The following is a 24,336-nucleotide window of genomic DNA, read 5'->3' on the forward strand; positions in this document are numbered from 1 at the left end:
CGCGTATGTTGGTTGCTGGGAAAAAGAAGAACAAAGTCCCACTCTCCGCTGCCCAGGGCTGAAACCATCTCCTTATCCATGTTGATACTGAGGACAAATGAAAAGATGCCACATTTTTCTGCCTACCAGCAGTAGTAACTTCTCTTCAGGCCATAAAAGTCAACATGGTTGGCTTTTGATAGGTAAGTATGTAAGTGGCAGCAGGAAGCTTTTCCCACTCTCCTTCTGTCTATCAATTCAGATTCATTTTCAGGGATTTCCCCATACAGGTGCTACAGATCCAGGACAGCCTCTGCCTCACAGCTCTCTAACCAGCAGTTACTGATAAGGTCTTTCAAGAAGCAAAACAGCAGATGTGATGGGGTAGGAGCTGCAATGATTCTCAACTGGAGTACCCCCAAGTTATGGTCCTGGCTAAAATTGCCTGGGTGAATGTCTCTTGCACCCATCTTTCTTCTCCAAAATCTCACATTCCGTATCCTAGAACACTTCAACCCTTTCTCAGAGCCACCTCTGTCCCTCAGTCCCTCATTACTACCCCTGAAATAGCCCCTGTGTCTCCAGGTCCAGACCTTTCTCAGCCCCACAGCTCTTCCTTCTGCCTGAAGCTCCCACCACCTCCCACCTGGGGTTAGGACCACTCACCTAGGCGAGTTGATGGCTTCTGCCTTGCCATCAGCTTGCCTAATCACCTCTACTGCTACCTTGCTGTTTCTTTTGTTGCTGCCATCCCAATAATTATCATTTGGGTGTTTCCAGAACTGGTGACTTCAGTGGTGTAATAGCAATTTTGAGGGGTGGTGAGTTTTCACCAGTGACAGAATCAGTTTAATTCCCATCTTCCCTTTCCTCACCCCCTGCCTCCTATTCCGGTTCCTCCACCATGGTTTAGCTTCCCTTTATCTGTGATAACGCATCTGCCTGCAGGGTCACCTTCCAACCTTGAATAGCGAAGTGCTCCAGGGTGAACAAAATTTTCTGCCTCCGCCAGACGAGTGCTCCTGATCACGATGGATAAAGGCAGAGAAGGGGCTTAAAATACTTCCAGCTGCTTCTGATGTCAGGAAAAAAATGACAAGGATTTGTGCCTAACTTATCCGTGTGAGCAAGTAAGTCACCATATTACGTACCTTAAATAAGGCCTTTTATTTCACAACGATGCCAGCACACGTTAGTAAGATGATGTGTAGAAATTAAGCAAACACATAACTAATTTCAAAGAAGTACCATTACAGATTAGTTTGGCCCAGAAATTAAAGTGTTTCCCATCTGCTTTCATTCATGATTGTTAATTAATTGGTAGGTAATAAACACAGATACTAGTTTTGACAGCTCTGCTGCAGTAGAAATGCAAAGATAGTATGGACTGGCTTTCCTGGTGTTATTTTATTAAGTCACAGTCCAATTCCCGGGAAAAAGCGACTGCGGGGAAGACGTGAGAGGGGTTTTTTAAGAGGTACCTTCAAGCCATCTGCAGTCTTACAGGAGAGCATCTTCCTTTGAGCCTCATCTTGCTGAGTTGCTGCGGGGTTGCCTCTTTTGACAGTTCTAGCCCAAAACTGGGGTGGATGGTTGAAGTCCTTGGCCAAGGGTTGGGGTACACATCAAACCTTCAAGGCACTCCTATTCAACTCCTGGCTTTGCAACCAGCTCTTATGCAGGGTCTTGTGTAAGCCACGCAAGTGGATTTCTCTCTCTTTGTATTAATTGCTCAAGTTCCCAGAGCAAAGTTGAGTGCTGTTAATTCATTGTTGTAGGGCAGGAGGAGGCACCTGTGGTGTCTGGACAGCTGCTGGGTTAGGCAGCCTGACCTTCACCTGGCTAAATTTGGGGCATATGGATTCATCGGTAGGACAAATCCTCATAGGAACCATTTCGAAACAGGATAAACATCTGGGGGCATCAGTGCCTTAATTCCACTGCACTTCACTCACACTAAGTGCACTAACAAGCGGGTAAGTAAATAATAATGACCGTAAATGAGCAGAAAAGTGCAATAAAAGTTGCTGGGGCACTGGGATGCAGAGAGGATGCAGATAGCTGGACAACACGCTGTGCTCTTACCCCATGAATTCCTGTCCCAGGACTTAAACCCAAAATACTACCTGGTGAGACTGCCCTGCTCTCCCCATGCTCTCTGATCCCCACTCTGCCAAGTGCCATTTCTCCTGCAGGTAAGGTAGATATGTGTCCCCCTTGGGGGGCCAGGACAGGCGAGTGCCAGTCCCACGGGGGCAACCTCAGAGAAGATCTCGTGGAGATGCAGCCAGCTGCCCCTCGCCTGAAGGGCGATGCTTTCCCAAACCTGAAGAAACTTATAAAAACATTCTTTTGGCCAATTTAGCAAGGTATGAGTTACAGCATCTACTTTGCCTATTTATGTTTGCTGCAGCCAAAGGGACAGAAAGACCATTAGCAGCTCTGCTGGTCTTTTAACATTGGGTCTAAACACCCCTAATCCCAGAGGGCTTCACAGCAGTAGGAAAAGCCCCATGCTTGTAAGGTCTCCAGCCGTTTATTACTTTTTTCCATCATGATTACCTTGGCTCCAGAAAGTTTTAATACCGTTCAAAATTCAATCCAGTTTTATTGACATCTCTAGTTTTGCCAAACAGTTAAACTGAAGCAGACGGCATGAATTTCAGTCAATCAATATTCATTTAAAACTGGACACCCCTATGTAAGCACACTCTCTCCTTGGCAGTGGGTAAGGAGGCTGAACAATCAATCCACACTTGTATTTAAACTCGGCGACTGTATTTTCAAAAACCCCCACATAAGGCAAAATTGAATGGTTGAATAAGGCAACATGTGATTTCTGTTATGTTATTATTAATAATTAATAATTCACTTAATAACACAGCAGGAGCCTAATCCAAAGCCCACTGATGTCAATAGATTTCTTTCCAGTGCTCACAGTAACACCACAACAGACACAAAGGCCCATTTTTTTGCTGGTATTTAAGCACCTACCTCTTGTGCTGAGCTCAAGCACCTTCACAAAGCCGCCCCGCTGCTTCACGGCCCCGTAACTCAGAACCATGATGAGGCGATTGCGATACAACGTGAGGTGTGCAACGGAGAACAGGCCGAGAGTAACGTCCAGGAACCCTCTTAGGGTTCAGCGCCACACGTTCAAATTTTGGTTTGACAGCGCTGGTCGAATGCGCACATCCCTTCTATTATGGGTATCCACCCTACGTAAGACTCGTGTTTATTCTGCCATACTTCTACATAACACGTAGATCGCATGAATTATTAACAGCTATTGTATGGTGTCTGCATTCCCCGTTGTAGGCTCTGGCTGTGTGCAGTCAGGGGCTGATGTGTAAAGCATACGAAGATCCAGGAAACACCAAACTGTGTAGTTTATTTAAAACTTTCCCTGGCCTCTTCCTGGCTGCTGCTAACATCTTTGAGTCAGCTTCTGAGAAGTCCCACGGCAGCCAGACACCCAGGACCAGGACAGCTGGACCTTCAAGCAAGTGTTATTGTTGTTATTATTACCGTTTTGCCTCCCTAATTAACCAGTTGGGCAGCTGCCAGCTCTTTATATCTATATTGTAGGGGTTGTTTCCATTGGGTTTAGGCAGACAGTCTTACTTTAAGATCGCTATTGATCAGCTGCCATTCTCACGTGGTTAAAGCACTCCTCTAGGGGAACTCTCTCCTGTTTTAAGTGCACACAGTTACTCTCATGACTGGCTTGTAAACAGGTTTTAATGGGGCTATTAGTGTAAAAGGACAGGAAACTTTCAAAACCAGCCTTTTAAATATTCATGAAGATGTTTAATCTGGTGCTTAATCACCACTGTTTGCATATGGCAAAAGGGGGGGGGCAGCAGTGCTTCGCTGTAAGCCATCAATGGGCATTAATAAACGCTTTTAGAGCCATGATTAATGCCCAAATGACAGCCAAACTTTTAACAAAGCACCCCCCGCTTTTTGCAGAAGAGCACCCCAAAATGGGTGTCCAAGGAGAGCGTCAGCTCCCAGGAGAGGCGGTTCAGAGCTGGGCTCTGCCAAGCATGGCCAGATCCAGACCTTCTGCTCTGCTGCACTGGCCACGTGCCCCTGGACCTGACCGACCACACATGGGCACCGGTGTGGACACCTCTGCCTGACTGAGAGCTCCATAGTCCCCAGAGGATCACCCCAAGACAGCTGTGCCCAGGTAGGATGCGCTCCGTCCTGTGGCTGTCCCTCACCAGGGCTGGGTGGACCCTCCAGGAGATGCTACTCCTAGTGATGGGTCCATTCACTCAAGTTTTATTTCCAGAAAAGCTCTGGCTCAGATTTTCAGCTGGTGTTCACTGGTTGTATTGGTGCAAAAGCATGAAAGACCCTTTAACCAGTTTAACCAGTGCTTTTGTCCCAATGTCCCATTCGCTATAACCCCTCCTGACCTTTCCTGGCTGTGCACGTGGTCATACCCGTTTGCTCTCTGATCTGATCTGCTCCAAGAGCCTCAGGACTTGGGTAAAGGAGTGAGCTAAACGTAGAATTTCAGCCCAGCTTCTGTGTTGCTTTGGGGATGGATTTTAGCCATTTCTTTGGTAATTTTTGTAATAAATGCTTTACTTTCATTTAAAAAGTAAAGGCGGAAAGGATAGCATTTCCCCAGTGGGAGAGACTTCATGCAATTTTAAAAATGTGCATTATTTAATCCAATAGGCATTAAGATGCCTTGAGCTGTTAACACCTGTTGTGGAAATCCATAATACACAGGCTTAAAAAACCAACAACCCTGAGAGACCCATAAAGGTTCCTGCAGAGCTGTTGTCGCCTCTTGTGTCAATGAGTACTTAAGGACCCTGAAATCTGCGGCTGAACTCACTTACTGAGCACGTGCTTTCTCTTTAGCTCCAAAAAAAAAAAAAAAGATTCCTTAGGATAATTTCATTGAAAAAAAAAAAAAAGAAAGAATAATGAATATGAAACACCAGTGAACTGCATTTCTTACACAAACCTCTCATGCATTTTTCATACGTTTCCCCACCCAGACGCCTAAATACACCAGCTTATAGTCTATGTTACTACCTTGTAAAACTCTGTGTAAAACTCCAGCCAACATCTTTTTTTTTTTATGTTTTGACACACTGTCCTTTGACAGCGTTTTTCAAACCAAGGCAGCCTGCTTTCAGCTGGGGAGGTCACATTTGTCTGCTCCAAAAGTAGACTGAAAAATGAGATTCCCAAATAGGAAATACAAGGGGAAAGCAAAATTCCCCAGGGAAGGCGTGGAAGAAACTCTTCATGTGATACTACTTTAGCAAGACCTGTGCTCACTTTCTCTTCATAACCAATAGGAACTAGTTATGGTGTGAAGTCCTGGCTGGGCTGAAGGCAGTGGAAGTTTTGCCATTGATTCAACGATGGGGCCCCTCTAATGGGACCACCTAAAATTTAGATAGCTGTCGTCAGGAAGGGACCAAGTGTCTGGTGCCATTTGAACCCCTCCAGGGTGGTGCTCCTTTGCCCGTCAGCTACCCTGGTGACTCATGTCAGATTGTCCACCCCACATGGATGCTTCTCCCATCCTAGGGTGTGTAACTAGCACCGCACATGCCTTTTAGACAGCTGAATCAAGCCCGAGGTGCCTGGGTTACATCTGTGTTGAGGGATTTTTTTGTGGTGATGCATCCAGGCAGGTAACGTGAGCCATGGTTGATGGATGTGATATCTTCATTGCACATACACAGTGTTTAGATGATGCACGTAGATGGAGAGGTGTCTTGCTCTTGTGGCTGGACACACATTGGTGTTTGCATGTGCTTTGGGGAGAGCATGTGCTCAGAGCAGAGCTGATGGAGATTGAGGTAGTACCAGCAACTGATCTGGTTGCCAAAACATACATGTCTACTGCCATGTGAGATGTCCAGGACCATTTGGGGTATCACATATGAGAAGATTGTGAGTGAGCAGTGTCCTTCTGGAGCAAGAGCTAAGGCCAGGTGAGGTGGCCAGAGTCCCCTCTCATGTAGCTGGACACTTGCGTTGAGGCAGCTGGATGGAGTCCCATATATCTGCATGTAGAGCCAAATCCCACCCACTGAGCTACATGAGATGGGTCCCACCTTGCTGCAGGGTAAGACAAATCCTATAGCTGCAGGAGTTTTATCGTAGAGATAACGAGAAACTTTTCTACCTGTCTTTATTAACTAAATAATTTTATAATTAGTCTGCAGCACTCAAGCCATTTCAGCAGCAGACATAGAAATCTCCAAGGAAGGCAGAGAATAACAAGATTGTTTATTCATGGATCTTAGGAACTTTTTCACTGTGACTGTCTCCCATGGTGGGCTCCTTGGGGACAAGTGAGATTTTCAGCAGTTTCATGAAATCTTGCTTAATAGTCTGCCGATGTTTAGATGGGGAGCACAATACTCAGAAGGACAGGAGATACCATCCAGAAGAAAGTCAAAGGCAAAGGTGCCATTGATACAAGGAGGGCCATGGTCAGGCTCAGACTGGGAGCTTGTGCTGGTTGCCTGGCACATGATCCAGGGAGACTAGTCCAGTTAAAGTTTTGAAATCAGAGATTTTTCACATCAGAACATATTAGATACTTTTTCAACATTTTTATTGATTTTTAGGCAACGCAGCAAAGCACAGATTAAGTACCATGTAGCTTTCGCTTGAGTTTTACAGCTTTGCACTTAGGTCATTACACCTTTCTTGAAAAGATCTCATAGCATTTACAGAATAAGGCTTTTGGCTTGGCCAAACAATCAGACAGGACCTTTTCTCCCAGGTATATCTTCAAGTAAAGCTGCTCAAAATTATTCAGACGGAAAGTTTGAGGTTGAAAATGTAGCTGTTACTTCTGTTCTGTAAACCACACACAACTATTATTTTTTAATCAATGTCACTTTAATTGAGAAAGATATATTTTTTCTTGTAATAAGAACAGAGGCTCTTCCTCCCTGATTTTGATAAATTTCAATGAATTACTTTGGGAAACATTTCAGTGACAAATGTAGGAATAATTCAAGGAGAACCAAATCTATTTCAAAACCTGTGGGATTAAAGAAAAGTGAAATTTTGATATTTTTAACAAAAATGTTGCTTTTCTCTGAGGACTATAAAAACAAATGTTTTCCTGGGGACATGAGGAACACATGGAGTAATCCTACTCAGCCAGATCAGTGACTACATTCACTCCTGAGATCCATCATAAAACTACACCTTGCATTGAAACAACAAAAAAAGAAGAAATTTCAAAGCTGTGTTTCTGGTATACCAACACCCAGAGATTTTCCTCTCAGTTAGGTGCTTTAGACCAGCATAATTTCATTGGGTTCTGTTGTCGCTCCTGACTGATATTCATGGGGTTGAGATTAAATCTTCGATGAGCAACCTTGTTTTCTCCATCCCACGTACCTTGAGGTAAATCATAGAATGGTTTGGGTTGGAAGGGACCTTAAAGATCATCGAGTTCCAACCCCCCTGCCATGGGCAGGGACACCTCCCCCCAGCCCAGGTTGCTCCAAGCCCCGTCCAACCTGGCCTTGAACACCTCCAGGGATGGGGCAGCCACAGCTTCTCTGGGCAACCTGTGCCAGGGGCTCACCACCCTCAGAGTGAAAAATTTCTTCCTAATGTTTAACCTGAACCTGCCCTCTTCCAGTTTAAAACCATTCCTCCTCATCCTATCACTACATGCCCTTGTAAAAAGTCCTTCCCCAGCTCTCCTGTAGTCCCTTGAGGTACTGGAAGGCCACAATAAGATCTCCCCGGAGCCTTCTCTTCTCCAGGCGGAACACCCCCAACTCTCCCAGTCTGTCCTCCCAGCAGAGGGGCTTCCAGCCCTTGCAGCATCTTCATGGCCCTTCTCTGGACCCGCTCCAACAGGTCCATGTCCTTCTGCTGTTGGTGACCCCAGAGATGGATGCAGTACTCCAGGTGGGGTCTCACAAGAGTGGAGTAGAAATCCATGGCTTGCTGCCATAACTCTTCCTCATTAAATAAGGTCAGTAGTTCATGACTGCACAAGGAAGTGACAATCCTAGGTGTTTTTGCTGTGGGGAATGAAATAACCCCAATGAGAGGACATCCTCATGGCCATCCTTGCACCTGCAGTGGCAAAAGGCACAACTGGGTGGAAAGAACTCAAAGAACAGAGCAGTTTTGGGAAGATCCCTAAATAGATGTTTATTTTTAACGCTTACACCCAAGCCTGGAAGATCCTGTTCTTTCTGCAGGAGTCGCGTATTAGTGCTCCAGCTGAGGAACATGCATTAACAACTCTTAGTCTCTTGTACTGAGCATTATGTGTCATCTTTGAAGTCAGATTAATGGAGATTAGTGATACCACTTAAGAGTTTAAACATCATACTGACCCAAATTGGTTGTGCAGGCCCCAATGTATATAATGTTGCACACGCAGGGCTCTTAATGTCCAGAAAGTGATTTCACTAATTGTTTCGGAGAAGAAAGCTTGCGTTACTTTCTGCTCTAATCCTAAAGTAACTCCCTTCTCCCCCCCGCCCCCCCTTTCCACATCCACTGTCAAACACATCTGGTTATCCATCTATATAAGTATCCATTTAATAATCAAAGATAATTTTGTTTTAGCTCCAGTTGGCCGGTCTGCTTGCCTTCCATGACACGAAAGCAGAGTGATTTCATTCAGATCTGTCAGATGTCTGCTCCAGTTCTCGCTGGGAGTGACACTGGACTTGAGGAAAACACGCAAAAAATAAACGGGCAAAGCACTGCAGAAACTGCTGCACTGTACTAAAACAAATGGTTTTAATTATTTTAAATGAGTTGTCTTGGCATAAGCCATGCAGAGTCTAAAAACAGAGGAAGCAAAAATATTCTTGTTTAAGACTACAGAAATGGAATTGATCCTAATAACTCAAGTTTATTTTTGTGCAATAATTAAAGAAAACCTCTTGAATTTATCTGGCTGTGTGACCAAAACCAATTTGGAAACACACTGAACTTTTCAAGAAATCGTTCACTTAGTTGGATTTGGTCCTCATGCTATAAAAAATACAAAAGAATAAAAGAAAAGCACTTTCCCAGTGTTGCTTTTAGCAGTTCCCACGGGAAGGTCTACTGATGTCAGCTGGTTTTGGATGGAGTGCTGAGAATAAACTCTCGTTGCCTTGTTGTTGGCCCAGCAGCTCTTGGCTGGCTCGTAGTCTTTGTTCTACCTCAAGGATCTGCAGAAATGTTTGGGACTGGGATCCAATTAATACCCATGTTTCAATGAAGCAGTTGTCCTGATGTATGTGACCCGCTTCTCCATCCAGTCAATGGAGGGCCATAGATGTCTTTGAAGGAGATTGAGCACCATAGTTAAGCAGACAGGATCTGCTTTGCTTGGCTTTCAAGAGCACCTGCCCCTCTCCACTAGGCAGAAGAGGAATTTATGTGCTTGTTTTAAGAGGACTCCCCCTTCCCTAAATAATGAAGATGGAGATATCTGAGTTAGGCAGACTAAATCACTGAAGTGACGTGTCTTCTGGCTCTGCTGAAGAGCAGCAAGTGTCAGGGTGCCATGGTTTACTGTCTCCTCCCGGTGACTGGCCAGATGTGTGCTCTACTCGAAATTAAATTAACCTAAGTCCAGGAGACAAATTCCCACCTCTCTCCAGAACTGCTCAGGCAGCACTTATAATAGCTTACGTCCATCTCGCCAATAACGTGTTAGAGACACTACGCTTCCAACACGATCTCAGCAAGGAGAGCGCTACCTATTAACCATCACCCCTTCCTGCAGCACCTGGGTTTCTCCCTTGGGGTTTCTTCATGGAAACACTGACCCATCCTGACCCTGTTTAGCTACCGAGATCTGACAAGATCACAGCCTGAGGTGTTATGGCTGAATTTACATGTGCTTAACAAATTGCCTGTTCACTCAATTACATTTTATTTAATCATCTGTAATCATATAAATTATGCCTGATGGTAGTAAATGTTCGTGTCAGTTCCTAATTACAGATTGATTAATTGACTGTGGTGATTTGTATTACTTATATAAGAATATATGAAGATGATGATAAATTATGACTAGTACGCAACGTTTCATATGAAACATTGCCAGAACGAGGGGAAACTTTTCTCTCTTTGACACTTGCGCTCAGTTTATCAGAGATGTTTTGCATTATCCCATGCCCCAAATGGGGACACTTTCACTATATTAAAAAAAAAGACAAAGAAAGGAGAAATGTGGTGTGTGGCGCTTTGTGCCTCAGATGAAGCTTCAAGCAAATAAAAAGCTCTTGAAAGATTTCCAGCCATCAAGAATTTGCCTGTGGCTTTCTGCTCACTTCAGTGTTGATCCGGACTGCTCACCAACTCAGATTTTAGTATGAATGTCAAGAAAGTGGGAAAAAATATTGTGCTGATTTGATTTGGATGGGACAAGCCCTCTTGTTCAGCTTGGTCACACTGCTGTCCTGACAACTGCTTCGAGTTTGGAGGACTGTTGGTACCAGCCCAGACTTGCTATTAAGGAGGAATAGTCGTTGCTGAAGAACATCTACTTTCTCAGAGAAATCCCGGGTGGATGAATGATTCGTTAAGAGCTGTGACCTTTGGGGAGCTCCTGCATTGTCATTGGTTCATTTCTTAAACAGAAAGAAACCCAGCCACCCAGAGGATGTCACCAATCCCGCACTTACCTTTCCCCAAATGGCAACACGTATGAAGTCTAGGCCAGATGAATACTTAAGTTTTCCAAACATTCCCCATCTCCATGATGCTTCTGAGCACATCCTGTCCTGTGGCTGTTTGCAGTCCTGGTTCACAGAGTATAGGCTTGCTGCCTCTCTGTTGAAAATATTCTTGTCTTTTTTTTTTATTTTAATTTTTTTTTTTTTAATGTTATGTATTTAATCTCCAGCACAAACCCAGGCTGGGCAGAGAATGGATGGAGAGCAGCTCTGAGGAGAACGACTTGGGAGCGTTGGGTGATGAGAAGCTCACCATGAGCCGGCAATGTGGACTCACAGCCCAGAAAGCCCCCCGCATCCCGGGCTGCATCCCCCGCAGCGTGGCCAGCAGGGCGAGGGGGGGGATTCTGCCCCTCTGCTGCGCTCTGGGGAGACCCCCCCGCAGTGCTGCCTCCAGCTCAGGGGGTCCCAACAGCAGAAGGACATGGACCTGTTGGAGCGGGGCCAGAGGAGGCCCCGGAGATGCTGGGAGGGCTGGAGCCCCTCTGCTGGGAGGACAGGCTGGGAGAGGTGGGGGGGTTCAGCCTGGAGAAGAGAAGAATCTGCGGAGACCTTGTAGCAGCTTTCCAGTATCTGAAGGGGGCCTATAAGGAAGCTGGAGAGGGACTTTTTACAGGGGCATGTAGTGATAGGATGAAGGGGAATGGCTTCAAACTGGAAGAGGGCAGGTTCAGGTTAAACGTTAGGAAGAAATTTTTCACTCTGAGGGTGGTGAGCCCCTGGCACAGGTTGCCCAGAGAAGCTGTGGCTGCCCCATCCCTGGAGGTGTTCAAGGTCAGTTTAGACAGGGCTTTGAGCAACCTGGTCTGGTGGGAGGTGTCCCTGCCCATGGCAGGGGCGTTGGAACTGGATGATCCTTAAGGTCCTTTCTGACCTAAACCATTCTATGATTTTATGATTTATTTATTTATTATTAGAATGGGAGCAATTCAAAATTCTTTGAGTTTGCAAAGAACCAGGAAAGGGGAACCTCGTGTAATTTCCCACATATTCATACATGGGATTCACTGGCTTAGTGTTTCACTGTCAAGAGAATACCATGAAAGCCTCCCAATCACAGAAGTCCCTTCTCCCCATCATGGTCTTACGATTTGGGTTCTCTCCTAAGAGAGCTGTTACCCTACTAACTATCTCAGAATACTCCTTTGTTTTTGTGTGTTGCTCACAGCAAATCCCCTCTGTGACCAGGAAAGTCTGGGCATCTGGTTTTGGGTTGGGCTTTGGCTAGGGTGGAAGGTGATGAAGGTTGGGCACTGCAATGCTCACCAAAACAGGACTGCCTGCTATGAACGACTCTTGCAGGACTTTCTGGAAATCTCCTACACTGATCTCATTTGCATTTTTTCATGACCATAGCAGTCATGAATGCACTCAGGTTTTTCTCCTCAGTCATTTTCAGAAGACACCAGAAGTTTTTTAACTAGTCTGTCAGCACTGCCACTCGGTTGCTGTTAGTGCCGTTCTCAAGGTCACCTGACTCCTCCTACAGAGCATGTCAGTCCTCCCCAAAACGATGTCTTTTGAGTTTTTAGAAAACATCATTAGAAAATGTCTACTTTTTGTACCAAGGTCACTCACAGACATTTTAAATATGACTACTGAATAAAACATCCCTGAGGAGCTCCACTAACAAACTATCCCCAGCCCAGCACTTCTTCTGTGACTAGAGACTTATTTCCCCTACAGGTTAACACCTTACAATTTTCTTTCTAAGCCCCAGTTTCTCCAACTTCACTAATCCAGCTAATCCCTCTCTGAAGCAAGGATAAGTGACACCTATTTCATTTCCTTTTCTACAAGTTAGGTCTCTTATCAAAGGAATATGCTAAACACAAGTGACACTGTCTATCTTTGGAAACCCCAAGTTATATTTAAGATCATAGCACTACATCTGCAGCCATTCTTCCCTCCAAATTGTGTTCTGTTTTTGCCACCTTAGTGAGGTTAAAGCACTTTTTAATCTGTAAAATTAAAGATCTAATTTACTTTTCTATCACTTTATATCTTGGATGGAGATTCTCCAGTGCCTTCACCTAGACTACATTAAGCTCTCCATCATTTTCTTATGTCTCAGAGGTGGTAATTCCCATTTTTTCTGCCTTCTTCCTCTGTGTCCAGCCTGCCTGTGCTGCCACACTCAGCTGCAACCCCCTCCCTGAGTCCTGAACCAAGGTATATGGTTGGATGTTGGGAAGCAAACCCAGTCTTTGACAGTCATCTGATAAGAAATTTTACTTAAAAAATGTCTCCACTCCCCTGTGTTGTCCAGGAGCCAATGTACACCACCTTGCAATGGTCTTCTCCAATGTGTTGTCAAAGCGGGTGTCTATCCTTAGATCCACAGGATGGGTGACCAGCTTTTGGCCATTGCCCATTCAGGGACCCCTTCTCTGAGCTGCACTGTGATGATCTGTGAGATTCTCTTGGAACAAAGATCCAGATAATTCCCCTTCTAAGGTCCTCTCCAAGAGGAAGCTCTGACCAATCCACAAAGGGTAAGAGTGGGAAGCCATCCCAAACCCCTAATTCCTGAGAGACTAACAACTTCAATGGCTTCTTGTTCTCCTTATACTTGATAAATCTAGCGATTTTGGTTAATATTAATAGCACAAAGAAAGGCAGCCTGTTTCTTACACCAGAATTTTGTCCTCTAAAATGAAGATGTTATTGGTCCAAACAGAGTAGGTAACATCAACCAGTTACCCAGAGGGTAAGCCTTTTAGGTGGATCTACCTGCTTGTCTTCCACTCTGTCTGACCATCTGCTGTCAGTATTAAACCACCCTGGACAGGAGTTTTTACTCGGGATGTGTCTCAGCATCCCCCTGTTTTGACAGGAGAAGACGTCTCTGCAAGGATGGGCTTGGGCTTCCCTCTCCCCCAAGTCCCTGAAAGAGGCTGGGCAGCACAAGGAGGTATTTTAGCAGATGACGCTATCATGATTTCCCTTCCAAAAGCATAAATTCTCTTATTTTTTTATTTTCTTCCCTTTCCCTCTTACAACACTGTGGCTTTTCCTCAGGTGCCTTCAACCCCCTGCAGAGACTGTCCTGGTGGACATCTGCATCTCACCGGGACCTCTTGCTGCAAAGCAGAAGCCCTCATTCTGCTACCCGCATGAATGGGATCTTGGATAAATTACTTACCCATCAACATTTTGGCTTCCCTACCAGAGAAAGCGCTACAAAACCGATTGTGTAGTGGTGTCTATTTAGCTAATGCTTATAAAGAACCGAGGGACCCGGGCACGCAGTGTGCAATAGAAATATCTACCATGTTGCTGTTGCTAACGTGGTCACTTACATTCCTGTGTGTAAATAAATCTTGAAGGGGAAAAGCCTTTGGGATGGTCAGGGAACACACAAATGCTGGAAATGTCTCATCCATTTACAGTGATTTGAATTTCTAAGCTGGAGTGTGAGCAGAGTTGTTCTGTTTCATTTTCACTTAGGTCTTTAGGCTTATGGCTTTATTTTCAGGCTTGACTGTGTGCTGTTTGGGACAGAGAGCATCTTTTTGCTCCGTGCTTCTGCCCTGCAGCCCATTCCAGACGTTGCCGCTGGAGTAAGGGGTGCCCAGGAGGGACTGGGAGACTCCTCCACTCACCCATCCACCTCACCATCCATTCACCTCTCAGTTCATCTATCCACTCGCATGCAACAAACTGAACTAAACTAAAAGAAAAAAACACCAAATTTCCCACTGGCTTTGAGTCTCCGCAGCTCAGAACCTGCCAACAGACTTGCCATAACTAGCTCCTTTTACAAGTTTAACAGCATCCCACCTTTCTTTTTTCAACGGTCCTCTAATGCTTTGCATGAACAGGGCAGAAAATGCTACCCAGCAGCTCCGCAGACGTTTCCATAACCAGCTGTTTTAAATCACGACAATTGTTTTTACAAAACTAATCTGTGCAGGCAAACAAGTAGATGAACTTTTTAAAAATGCAGGAGATCTGTAGCCGATGCGTTAGTATCAGTTAATTCTCATAAAAGGTCATTAATGGTGCGTGCAGAGAAGGGGAGGACTAGGCGGGCTGGGTTGGAGAGAGACGGTATCCGCATGACTGATGTGCAACGCTCAGGGGTCAGCGCATTACAAAATGATTCTCTTCAATTATTTACATCCCTCCGTCTATTGTATGGCGGGCTTGGGCCTGCTGCAAGGAGTTTCTGCTGCCCTCATGCTACTCCACGGGGTTTTTCCTTTTCCCCAGGAATGGCATTCATTTAAATAAAAATTGTCTGGTGCAATCCTGTCGCATTTCCTGTGACTGATGAAAATTCGGAGAGGAGGGTGGGTGGTACCACTGCCGTGGCTCAGTGCTGGGGAGCCTCATGCTCCCTGGCATCGCGACCGGTGCGCGTAAATCCTGCGAGTCCATCCTGTAGGAGCCCCTGGAGAGGAGATCCCATGGTGCGGTATAAAGATGAGGCTGCGAAGAAAGATTAAGGCTCCCAATTTCAAAACCCATGATCTATCTGTGTTATCATCAGCAGCAGCAATGAAGAAGTTTAAATGCTTTGCTCTCCCTCCCCCCATACCTCCAAACCTTCAGCAAAAAAAATCCAACTTATTTATTTTTTTCTTTTTTGCTGATGGCAACAGCATCAGGCATGCTATATATCAGCCATGATATATAGCCTTACGAGTTGACAACTTATGGATCTTTTGTCTGGGTTTGCCTACTTGGCTGTTTAATTATGTGAAGTGCCTGTTGTCTGTGCGACGGTCATTCCAGCGGCTGCTGGAATTCATGGATGATGCTATGTTTACATCAGCCATCAAGCAGATATTCAAGCACATTAGTATGACCATAGTGCAAAATATATGGTAGGTGGAGCTGCTATTGCAGTACTTTGGTTCATCTACATAAGCTAAATTAGCCAGAATAATATTTCTTAGAATAAGGTATTTCTCTTCATGCTTTCAATATTTTCTTGCACCCCCCCACCGCCTTTTTTTTTAATGTTGATGGAATTTAAATTATTGACCATAGCAATTTTATTTTTGATGCAAAGAGCAATTAATAGAGAGGACATTAGAGAGAAGAGTCCTGAGATTTTATGAGTATAGATTACTGTAAGGCTACATAATAAAATGAATAGAGCGTGCATAAAAGTTCATTATAGCTGTAATAATCCTGTCCCAAAGTACCCTTTGCATTCTGGAGATCTGAAACTTGTTACCAAACCTAAATGAAAAGCAAAGGGGTATGTCTCAGACCTCCGTTATTGTGACATTTTAAAAATGAACCCAAAAGTCTGGGAACCATTTTTACTAGTATTGTTCAGGAAACTATGTTTCCATCACTTTATTTCCTGAAAGATGAAAATTTAAACATGGAAAATGGCAGAAATTTTTAAGGAGAAAATTGGTAATTTGTGATACGAGTGTCTCTGATGTTTTTAACAAGCTTTATGCATCATAGCTAGAGGCCTTTATTGGGATCAGTGTCTTGTACTATCTAAAGTAATAAAAAAGCCTGGACCAGGAGATATATTCCATGTTTCTGCTCTCTTTAACCTACGCATGGTGCTTGTGAAATGATATCAGCTGAATAGACATCTTATCTGCTGAAAAGCTGAATAAAGCGTTGTCCTAGGTTTACTCAAATGAGCAAGTTTCCCCTTTTTTCCATATTTGAACCAAAATAAAATTTCTGTTTTGGCTTTGCATCTTTTCATACTCTTCTGAAATGAAAAGGAGGCAGTTGAAATGAAAACTGAAAAACAAAACAAAACAAAACTGAAGCCTTCTAACTCCACTTGAAAAATGAAAGATGTTATTTTTTTTCCTGAAATTTTGGCCTAAGTTTTTCTTGTGTCTGGAACAGTCACTCTAATTCACCGTGAGTGTGCCAATATTATTGGTTGCCTTCCAGTGGTGCTGTTTTAGTAGCAGATCTTAAAAGAAACTCTGTTCCACCTGGAATGCAAATCTGTCCCATCTCACTTCCATTTAATATCTCCTGTCCACCCTTATTTCTTGTGTCCTCACTTGTTTACATGCAGCCCAAGCCTCTCAGTGGCAGAAGGTGACGGCCTTTCACCAACCATCCTCATGGTGGCACTTCTGGCAAGGCCGAAAGTTGATCTCCTACTTTGGGACATCCCTGTATCACAGTACTCTAATGGATTTAGAAACACAGTTCCTATTAGCCTGTAATAGGATTTAAGCCTTAAATCACTTTTTCCTCAAAGTACTTTATGATAAAAGTGTGAACCTCATGAAGTTCAACAAGGCCAAGTGCAAGATCCTGCACCTGGGTCAGGGCAATCCCTGCGTGGCCAGCAGGGCGAGGGAGGGGATTCTGCCCCTCTGCTGTGCTCTGCTCTGGGGAGACCCCCCCTGCAGTGCTGCCTCCAGCTCGGGGGGTCCCAACAGCAGAGGGACGTGGACCTGTTGGAGTGTGGCCAGAGGAGGCCCCGGAGATGCTGGGAGGGCTGGAGCCCCTCTGCTGGGAGGACAGGCTGGGAGAGGTGGGGGGGTTCAGCCTGAAGAAGGGTCTGAAGTCTTCCAGTACCTAAAGGGGGACTACAGGAAAGCTGTGGAGGGACTCTTTATCAGGGAGGGGAGTGATAGGATGAGGGGTAACAGTTTTAAACTGGAAGAAGGGAGATTTAGATGAGATATTAAGAAGAAATTCTTTACTCTGTGTGTGGTGAGCCCCTGGCGCAGGTTTCCCAGAGAAGCTGTGGCTGCCCCATCCCTGGAGGTGTTCAAGGCCAGGTTGGACGGGGCTTGGAGCAACCTGGTCTGGTGGGAGGTGTCCCTGTCAATGGCAGGGGGGTGGGACTAGATGATCTTTAAAGTCCCTTCCAATCCAAACCATTCTATGATTCTATGACTTATGAGCACCTTCACTGAACATTGCAAAACTTGAGCGATTTTCACTTTCATATGTCACATAGGTGCTTATGGGTTTGTCTTATGGAAAATGAATGGCATGTAAATCCCAACAGTATCACTTGTCTTCAAGGACAAGGCTTGGGTCAGGACTTGCAATTCTAAGCAAAGTGATGCCCAAATACCTTAACCTGTCAGAAAAAACCCACCTTGTATTCTCATCTACGTAGCTATAAATGCTCATTTCCCATTTTAATCTCTGTCCTGAGGATGAGCAGGCGTAAGGCATATAATTTCAATTAATCTGAGATCTGCCAGTATAAGAAGCTATAAAAGAGCTTATTATTATTTATTTCTCCAGGCATTTTATTCCTATACCATTAGAAATATATAGCTAAATGTACCTCCTATGTCAATGGTAGCACTCTTTGAAATAGCAAACATTAAAAACCCATAGGAGAGGTTATTGTGTTAACATCTGATGGAGGTCTCAGTAAAATGCTCAGGTAGTGTTTCATCTGGATGCTGGAAAGCAGTGTACAGACTCACGGCAATACAGACTGTCATCCATAAAGTGAGGCATAGTTGAGTTTTTAAGATGATCAACAACTCTGTCCATGGATGTATTCAGCACCAGTTGTGCTGGTCATCTCACCAGATCCAGCATGATATGAAGATGCTCTACCTGTCTGCTGGAGGGGCCGGAAAAATGTCAGAAATGCTACCTTTTTTTTTTTTTTTTTAAACTTTTGAACACTGCAGTAGGTTAATGTGGAGTTTTTTAGTTTGTATTGGCAAGGGTCCTTAAGATTTTGTAGAAAATTAGGAATGTGAAAGGGGAGGAAAAGTGCATACAAGGGTGAGTGGATGCCTACAGCTTTCCCCTTGCAACTGTTGATCAAAGAATGGATGGTGAATAATAGGATAATTCTTGCTTTTCTTTAGCTTCCATCTCCATTGTTGTGTACCATAGGTACCCAGCTCAGCACCCGTTTGGCACTTACAGAAGGTGCTCTATATGATTACTTATACATGTACATACCATGTACATACACATACCATATTGTCCTCATGCTTGTGCTTACACGTGCTTTGAATACAGGCTCACTCAGGTGGCCTGGGTTAAAGATTTAATGTAGGAAGGGTCTCATCCCTGTTTGAATTGAAAGTGTGTGTTATGAATGATACAAGGCTACAAATGATATAGAATCATAGAATCATAGAATGGTTTAGGTTGGAAAGAACTTTGAAGATCATTGAGTTCCAACCCCCCTGCCATAGACAGGGAGACCTCCCACTAGACCAGGTTGCCCAACGCCACGTCCAGCCTGGCTTTGAACACCTCCAGGGATGGGGCCTCAACAACCTCTCTGGGCAACCTGTTCCACCACCTTATCACCCTCAGAGTGAAAAATTTCTTCCTAATGTTTAACCTGAACCTGCCCTCTTCCAGTTTAAAGCCATTCATCTTCATCCTATCACTACATGCCCTAGTAAAAAGTCCTTCCCCAGCTCTCCTGTAGGCCCGTTTTAGGGACTGGAAGGCCACAATAAGATCTCCCCGGAGCCTTCTCTTCTCCAGGCTGAACACCCCCAACTTCTTCAGCCTCTCCTCATAGGAGAGGTGCTCCAGCCCTCGGATCATCCTCATGGCTCTCCTCTGGACACGCTCCAGCAGGTCCATGTCCTTCTTATGTTGGGGACTCCAGAGCTGGATGCAGTACTCCAGGTGGGGTCTGAGGTGAGTGGAGTAGAGGGGCAGAATCACCTCCTTTGACCTGTTGGCCACGCTTCTTCTGATGCAGCCCAGGATACGGTTGGCCTTCTGAGCTGTGATCGCAAACTGCTGCCTCATGTTGAGCTTCTCATCAATCAGCACACCCAGGTCCTTCGCCTCAGGGCTGCTCTCCAGCCATTCCCCGTCCAGCCTGGATTTGTGCTTGGGATTGCCCCAACCCAGCTGTAGGACCTTGCACTTGGCCTTGTTGAACTGCATGAGGTTGGCTTGAGCCCACCTCTCCAGCCTGTCCAAGTCCCTCTGGATGGCATCTGTCCCCTCCAGCGTGTCTACCTCGCCAAACACCTTGGTATCATCAGCAAACTTGCTGAGGGTGCACTCAACTCCAGTGTCCATGTCACCGACAAAGATGTTGAACAGTACAGGTCCCAGTACTGACCCCTGAGGAACGCCACTCATCCCCGGTCTCCCCTTGGACATTGAGCCGTTGACTGCAACTCTTTGAGTGCGACTGTCCTGCCAGTTCTTTATCCACCGAGTGGTCCATTTGTTGAATCCATGTCTCTTCAATTTAGAGACCAGGATATCATGTAGGACAGTGTCAAACACCTTTCACAAACCCAAGTAGATGACATCAGTTGGTCTTCCCTTGTCCACTGCCACTGTAACCCCTTCGTAGAAGGCCACCAAATTTGTCAGGCATGACTTGCCCTTGGTGAAGCCATGCTGGCTGTCACCAATCACCTCCTTGTTTTCTATGTGCCTCAGCAGGGTTTCCAGGAGGATCTGCTCCATGATCTTGCCAGGCACTAGAGGTGAGACTGACTGGCCTGTAGTTCCCTGGGTCTTCCTTGTTTCCCTTTTTGAAAATAGGGGTTATGTTTCCCTTTTTCCAGTCTTCAGGAACCTCACCAGACCTCCACGACTTCTCAAATATGAAGGCTAGTGGCTTAGCGACTTCATCTGCCAGTTCCCTCAGGAGCCGTGGATGTATCTCATCAGGTTGCATGGACTTGTGCATCTTCAGATTCCTCATGTGGTCTCGCACTTGATCTTCACCTACAGTGGGCGGTTCCCCATTTTCCCAATCCCCGCCTTTGCATTCTGCGTCATGGGCAGTGTGGCTGCAGTCCTTGCCAGTGAAGACTGAGGCAAAAAAGTCATTGAGTACCTCAGCTCTGTCTCTGTCCCAGGTAACCAGTTCTTGCGTTTCCTTCTGGAGGGGGCCCACACTTTCCCCAGTCTTTCTTTTCTCGCTGACATACTTAAAGAAGGATTTTTTGTTTGTCTTGATGTCCCTGGCCAGATTTAGTTCTATCTGGGCTTTAGCTTGTCTAACCCGATCCCTGGCTGCTCGAATGATTCCTCTATATACCTCCCAGGCTACCCATCCCTGGTTATGTATTGCTAGTATATACCAGTTTTTTATATACTGCTAGTTGTTTGATGCCTTCCCATGCTTCCCCGGACTTGTATGCTTTGTATGTTCTGGCTTTTCTGTTCACTTGGTTGTCTTCTACATGTGAGAAACCATATGTTGTATTATTAGCTGGTGCTAAAGCTTTACGAGTGCTCAACAGGGGACTGAAAAATGTGAGGGAGATTTCCACAGTGTGCTACGGAGGGCAGAGAAATTACATCCTGCCCAGGAGATGGCTGGGGAGCAGGAGAGCCCTTGGTGGAGGCATGCATGCTTCCCTCTGGGCATGTCTTTATGACCACATTTTGAGACAGGACTCTGGGCAAGGCTTTTGGTCCAACCCAGCAATGCCTGTTCTTGTGCTCTTTCCGGTGCACCAGGCTGGCACTTACCCCTTCACGCTGCTAAGCTCAGAGCACAGGGGCTGATACAGCAATTTGGGATTGTCCACTGAAACCTGACCTCTTGAGAGAGCCCGGCCGAGCCTGGGCTTCAAAAGCCTATGCGGTGGTGGGAGTGCACTGCGGGAGCCCTGGCGCACGTCCAGGGGTGGCAGCTCTTCCTTAACCCCTTGCTGCCAGGAGAACCATCAGCAGGTCCTCGCTACGCCTGTTGCTGGGATTGCTGCGACTGTGGAGGCACAGCCACATGGCGACTGCACGGTCCCTCAGTGCTAGAGCTGCAATATTAAAAAACACTGGGGTGCCCAGGCTGCCTAGCCAAAATCAGCTAGGTGGTGGAGAAGATCCACCTGAAAGAGCTGCTGAATCCTAACTAGGCTGCCCAGAGACCTGGCGTGGCCCCCAAATGTGGGGCGCTGGAGGAGGGTGGGAGCCCCTAGGTGCAGGGAGGTCGGGGAGCTCCTTGGGGGGGCGGGAGGGAGGCACAAACAAGCCGTGGTGAGCGTGGCTGTCACCAGCACCCAGCGCTGTACGAGAGTGGCAGCCTGTTTCTATGCTTTGCTCCCGGAGACTCACTGCGTGGATATTACAGTAGCTGCCGCCATCCCTCATCATGCTTCTCTACCCTCCCCCCCCCCCCCTTTTTAATGATTAAATGATTGCATTTGGTAAAGGCACAATAGGAAAAAAAAAATTAATAGAGGCTCCTTCCTCCCCTCCTGAGCAGGGCAACAGCACAGAGGCATCTGTGTGTGTGTTTAATGCGTTCAATTTCCTTTCCCTGCCATGGTTTGGTGGCCGACAAGGGAATGCAGCAAGATGGTGGTTACTGCTGCTGTACCGAACGGGACCCCACGGACGCTCACCTGGGGATAACGCCAGCAGTGCCCAGGCTTCCGTCTCTCCAGCATCTGTGCACGTGGCCAAGGGCAAGTGTCTCTTTGGGAGGGATCACTCCCCTTTCCTCTCCTCTGCCCCTCGTCCCCTCCAACGTAGCGGCACTGGCACAAAGGACGCTGGCGAACTGGATGCGCTGGAAAAGCAGAGCTCCTGGAACACTCCTTGGAGCGCCATAAACGTGTGCCGAAGGAAATAAATTGAATGCTGTGTATCAAAGGAAATAACAATAACAATAATAATGCACATCCCTAGCAACTAGGGAGGGAAAAGATCTATGTGGTTCTTTCATCTCTTCTCTGCCAAGGAATGATTATTCTCTTCTCCAGTTAATCCCACAGTCGTCAGGCAGAGACTTTGAAGAGGGGAGGTGTTTTCCCGAGGGCAGGTAGGTGCTAACATCAGAAGAAGAGGCACGACCCTTTCACACGTTTCAGCAGAGATGCTGGAGGTCTCACAGTGGTGCCCATCGTTAGAGCCACCAGTCCTGATCCACAGTGACCATGAAGACCAGGAGGGAGGACATGGAGCTCACCCAGGGCACATGGGCAGCACAGCCGCTACACTGCAAGGTTGGAGTTGCTCTGCTGTCATGGACTGAAATCTTGTGCTGGCTCTCTGCTTGGGGTGCTTTTGAGGCCAACAAGGTGGTTTTTCATAAATGAACTTCAGATCCCACATGCATGCAAATTTTCACTCATTGGTTGAGCTGCTGTCCTCAAATTTGTTTTCTCTGATACAGCCATCCAGCTAACACTGGGCTGTGAAAAACCAAATGATTTCCCCAGCATCTAGGCAGGGATTGGCATTCAGCTGCACTTCATTGTCGGCTCAGTCCCTTGCACAATACCTTCTTCATGCAAGACCCCAGACAAGCCCTGAGCTGAGATGTTCTCCCACGTTCAGGAGCTGATGATCTCCTTCCACTCCTGGGGGAGGAGGCTTGGAGGAAACCGATGGCCACTGCCAGCACAGGAGACTGTGGAACCTGCTTGGAAGAGCTGTGCGGATTAGGGGTAGGATCTGATCTAAAGGATGGTCTTCAAGCTGTGGCTCACGGGATATAAGCGAGGAGCGGGAGGTGTCTGGCTAAACAAGCGCCTGTGACTTGGTTGGACTAAATCCAGCTCTTCCTTTGAAACCCCTACAGCTGTTTTGCCTCTCTGCACCTTCATTCCCCATTTATAAAGAGCTGAAGAGAATATGCCTCTGCTCTCTCACACCGAGGTTTCATTCATTAATACTTACAAAAGGTTTTGAGATCCTCAGATGGCCAGTGCAAGAGAAGTAATTATTTATTAACGGCCTCCGTGAAGGTGTGGGCAGCCATATTACATCTCTCCTGGGTATTTAATTTAGGTACTGAGCATTTATTGTGGGTCTGAGAAAGTAATTGCTGATCTGGGCTGCTGGAGGTGGTAAGGGTTTTTTCTTCTTTTTTTTTTTTTTTTTTAATACCTGAATGAAATGCCTATAAATGCAGATAATATTTCTTACGACGGAGATGAAGAGTTGATACCTAGCGACTATACCAACTGTCCTTGAGACCTTAACTGAGGCTGAGATGTGCCTCTGTTAAATTCCCTATCGGAAGGTGCTCGGGGATGGTTGGGGTGATGGAGGCAGGGTAGGGTACCACTCTCCCCCTCGGCATCCCTCGGCTGCCGGGGATGGTTTGCCCTCGGCCAACCTGGCGATGGCCAACCTGGCGATGGCCAAGCACAGCCAACATCCCTCTCCCGTGTTTCTCCTGGGCTGATGGTCCAGCTTCCCCTGCCATCCTTCCCGGGGCGGACACCCCACTCCCCAAAACCACCCTGTCCCCTCCGCAGGTGTGCGGGGCCGCGGTTCGCCTTGCCCGCCTCGCGCTCGCCGGGGAGACGCGGCGTAACGCCGGCCCTTTGCCATTAAGCGTCTTCCGTCTCCTTTTCTTTTGTTAAAGCCAAATGGAACAATGTAATTAGCTTGTTACAATTAAAGTGACTCGACTGGATAAATTGTAATCACCCAGACTGAAGTTAGGCATCCCTGCAGGTCCCGGCCAGAGCAGCTGAGCTGCCTCATTTGCATAATTAAAATATACAAATGATAATGGATTTTGTACTCAATTTCCAGCGGCTGTAAATTCGAGAAACTATGAAATTAGAATAACTGAGATGGAGCCCGCCTTGAGGTAATGAGGATGACAAGTTTTGACAGTAGGGGTGTTTATAACACTAGTTTCTCGCTGCAAAATAAATAAGTACAAAAAAGATTAGACAGTGATATTAGTTAATAGTTCCACGGGCAGTGGGGAAAGGAGATAGACTGGTGATTACCTCTGCAAATTTACGCTGCCTTTTTG

The 24,336-nt window shown here is 46.1% G+C and overlaps 1 protein-coding gene across 1 annotated transcript in view; it reads right to left on the reverse strand.

Annotated features, from left to right (window-relative positions):
* HDHD2 (haloacid dehalogenase like hydrolase domain containing 2) overlaps positions 1-24,055 on the reverse strand; it is a 105,430-nt gene extending 81,375 nt beyond the window's left edge. The window contains exon 1 of the mRNA XM_082497926.1: positions 24,046-24,055. The gene's annotated coding sequence lies outside the window, so the exon portion shown is untranslated. The remainder of the gene's footprint in view (positions 1-24,045) is intronic.
* Positions 24,056-24,336: the final 281 nt, after the last annotated feature.

The sequence above is a fragment of the Vanellus vanellus genome (assembly GCF_965231255.1).
Source record: "Vanellus vanellus genome assembly, chromosome: Z".
In the NCBI taxonomy this organism is placed as follows: Eukaryota; Metazoa; Chordata; class Aves; order Charadriiformes; family Charadriidae; genus Vanellus; species Vanellus vanellus.